Consider the following 3,859-nt stretch of genomic DNA (forward strand, 5'->3'; position numbering starts at 1 on the left):
CACAAATTTGAGTTGGGAATAATCCAAACTCAAATTCGAGATTTATCATACCTGGACCCTGGGAACAATTCGAATTCGACAATTCGCCACCTAAATCCTGCGGAGTTCATGTAGAAGTCAATGATACAGGTCCAGTGACCCATTTAAAGATGTTAATAGCCGTCCTGACATTCGAGTTTAGTCAAATTCTTATTCGAATTTTCTGGTCGGTAATATTCGTTCAAGTTTTAGACGTTCACATTTTTTCTTAAATATCCTCCCAGTTGAATTGTGAGTATATTCGAATTTATTAGAGTAGAAAAAAATTCACATGAATTCAAAATTTGACCTTTGATAAATAGGCCTCCCGATTTTTGTGCATGCAGTAAATAAGAGTAAAACTTGTTTATTAGACCTGAAAAACACATAGGTTAAAAAAGCTTCATTTTCATGACCTAATGCTATCTCATTATCTTGGTCTGCTAATTAATTCTGATGTTAGCATAAATGTTTGATGGTAAGTTCATCAAGATCATTTAAACGAACCACAATACTTTTTTTCACATATTATTATTTTAAAATGTCCTGAACACCATTGGATATTTAAAGACCAAAAATGTAAATATTTATTTTATAAAACTGCTATTTAGTAACCTCAGTAGCTACACCAGAATTATTTTTCTTAGATGTTTAGGTAACAGTAGCTGTAGATCCAGATAGTAGTTCTGATTAGGGGAACTAACAAGATTTTACAGACTTTAGGTTATTACATTCCTAATTCAAAATAAACATCAGCATGTTGTTGTCTGTCAAGCCCATTGATTTTCAAATATATCCTCCATACTATGTTCCAGTATTTCTCATCCAATAATCCAAGCCTCTGAGTGGATTTCTAAGAAACATCTCCTGCCTCATAAAGATTGGTATTAGAAGCTGAACATTCTGCTTAGTAGAGTTACTAAAAAAAAAAATACATTAACTCCAGAGGGCCTTGTGGAACAAAGCAAGGTATATCACCAGTTAAGAAAAGTATAAACCATATATATCGGTAATAAAAAATAAAATGTTATCAATAAAATGGAAGTCATGTTTTAGAACGGTGCTGTTTGAAGAATGTTTTTGAATGTATATGGAACAGAGGAGATATTTTCTCCATGGTCATTTTGCCTTCTATATGTAATACTTCTAATAACACTTAGAGGCTGTATAAACCTTAATTTGAAATTAACACAAAGCAGTTACTTGTTTTAGACCTTTGATAACAGTACACAGTTTCTTTGTGTTTTTAGTTTAGCTTCTCAAGAAGGGATACACAGTGAGCATTTAGCAGCATTGGAAGGGCATTTGTGTGATTGACCACACCCACATTCTTGCAATTCACATTTACGATCCACTGGAAATATTAATTCTAAAATTGACAGCTCTGCATTCTGTCAAATTGACATGTATGTGTTCAATCTCTTTCTAAATGTCAGTAAATAGTGCCTATTGGGATCTTTTGTTACTTTCTGGACTTGTAATGGGCAATTTTTTGTGTATCAGGATTGCAGCGTCATCTTTCTTATGCCCAGAGACATGGTAAGACGTGGGATATTGCTTAGATTTCACGGCCTAGTGTAAATAAAGTATGTTTCCAATGTCTGTTTGCCGACTCTTTCATATATCTTTTATTAATACTATTGAGACATTTTTCACCAAGTGACAAGAAAATTTACATAATGCCTGCAGTGGCAGACTTATTGGGGTTGCAGGATTGCATTACTGAATACCTGTATCATAAAAAAGCTATATTCAAACATATTTTCCTAAGCCATGGCCATATATTGCTTTGATCTCTGAAATTAAGTGCTTCATACATGTATTCTACTTCTTTTTGCTTGTCTCTTCTGAGTATATTTACCTTTGTTCTTATATTATACCTAACAATATTATAATACATTTACAATATGAAGCAAAAACACATTAAATGAACAGTAGAAAAATTAAAATCAGTAATTTAAAGCCTCTCATCTAACAGTTTAGATGAGGGAGAGAATTTCACAACTTCACAACTCTCAATTTAAAATAAGATTGCTGAATTTACTTGTGTCAGCTAGAAGGATCTACTACTAAATTAAGCATTAAAGAGATGGTCCCTTTAGATATTAATATATAGTGAACATATCACCCCTTAAGGACCCCTTCTTCAGTACGCTCCAGTGAAGAAGAATTCATTTTGATAATAAAAGTTTAGTTTTCATATACTGTAAATCAACTTAATAAAACTTTATTATAATCTTATTTAAACTTGTAATTCATTATTAGAAAATGTTTAACATATGTTCTTTGTACACAGTTTAATCCATATGATGTTTAATCTCATAGCGGTAAAGGATGTAAGTTTTGGCTGGGCAGGGGGTCCCTGAAACATTTTCCTATAGAGGTGTCTTTCCTGAATATGTATACCATTAAAGCAATTTAATCAAATTTAAGCCACATAATGTTTTACTGCTCTCTGTGATAATTCCATTCTCAAGGATATATAGTACAATTTTGTCTGCCATATTTTTAATTATTCACATCGGGTCATGGTCAATATCAATAAGTGACCTGGAATATTTAACTGACTTATTGATTCTTTACATAGTCATTCCTATTTAGGAAAACCATACTCCTTTTTATGTCAGCTTTTTTGATAGTGATTCTGATTAATCTCTTAGGATTTAATTGCTTTTTCTCTCAGCTTTGCTAATATTTTTTTCACCCCCTTATTTCTCCCAACTGTTTTGGGAGTTTTTACGAGGACAAGTATATCTTTGATCTCCTGCACTGATGCCAGAAAAATATACAAAGTTTCTAAAACGTAATTAAAATAAGAGGCTTTTTTGCAGAGAGCCCATTACACTCAGCACCTGCCCTTAGATACATTTCTAACAATTTAAGATAAGCAAATATACAATTGCAACTATTTAAGATAAGCAGGTCTTATAAAACATTGCCCTAAAACTCTCAGAAATGTATTCAAACTTTCATAACCTGCCAAAGTTTGTAAAATGGGCATGGTAATTAAGGGGTGTAACCATAAAATGGGCATGGTAAAAAGTTTGCCACACTATGGGTGGCAGATCTTTTTGTCTCTCTTTCTATTTTTCAAATGTTGCGAAGTATTATATTTTGTGATACCCCATATACTGTATTACATAAATAATGCAATACCACATTTTGAAATGGCTCAGATGTTCATGTGCATGCCAAAGAAAAGGATACCTGAAAATAGGGTAAAAGATATGAGCGGTGCTCTATTTGTTTTTTCTTTGGACAGGCGTATTGATTGAAAATCTTCACACTATGGTCAGCACCATCTAAATATGCTTTATCCAATGACATGTTTTGCTAGCTTCTGCATTGTGCATCACCTTTGCATTGTGTATATTGAAAATATCCCTGATCACCTCCTCTCAGATGTGTCCACTATATAGCTAACAACTAAGACAATTTAGAGAATTCCCTCCTCACACAAAATAGTTTGAAGATAGCAAGAGATAGTAGGAGGCACCCAGTACTATGTTGGATGCTTTCTCCCTAAATAAGTTTTTCTTCTCACTTTTAAGTTCAGCAATGCAGTAAAAGTCAAGCAAATAAACACTAGCACACTGTGGCTTACATAAATATGCTACTTGTGGGAGAACATACAATGAAATGTGTCAAAATATGAAGTTATTCATTATGGTCAATATAAGCCTCAAGGGAGATGTTGCAGAACAGAGAATTTTTTTTTATGTTTTAAGGTTGTATTTTGCTGTCTGGTCCTGGAAGCTATCATCTTCTTTAATGAACAGTACATTTTAGTGGTCCAGCTCACATATTAGAGTTCACTTTCAACAGGAAAGCTGTCTGCCAC

The sequence above is a fragment of the Xenopus laevis genome, chromosome 4S, assembly GCF_017654675.1.
Source record: "Xenopus laevis strain J_2021 chromosome 4S, Xenopus_laevis_v10.1, whole genome shotgun sequence".
Classification (NCBI taxonomy): Eukaryota; Metazoa; Chordata; class Amphibia; order Anura; family Pipidae; genus Xenopus; species Xenopus laevis.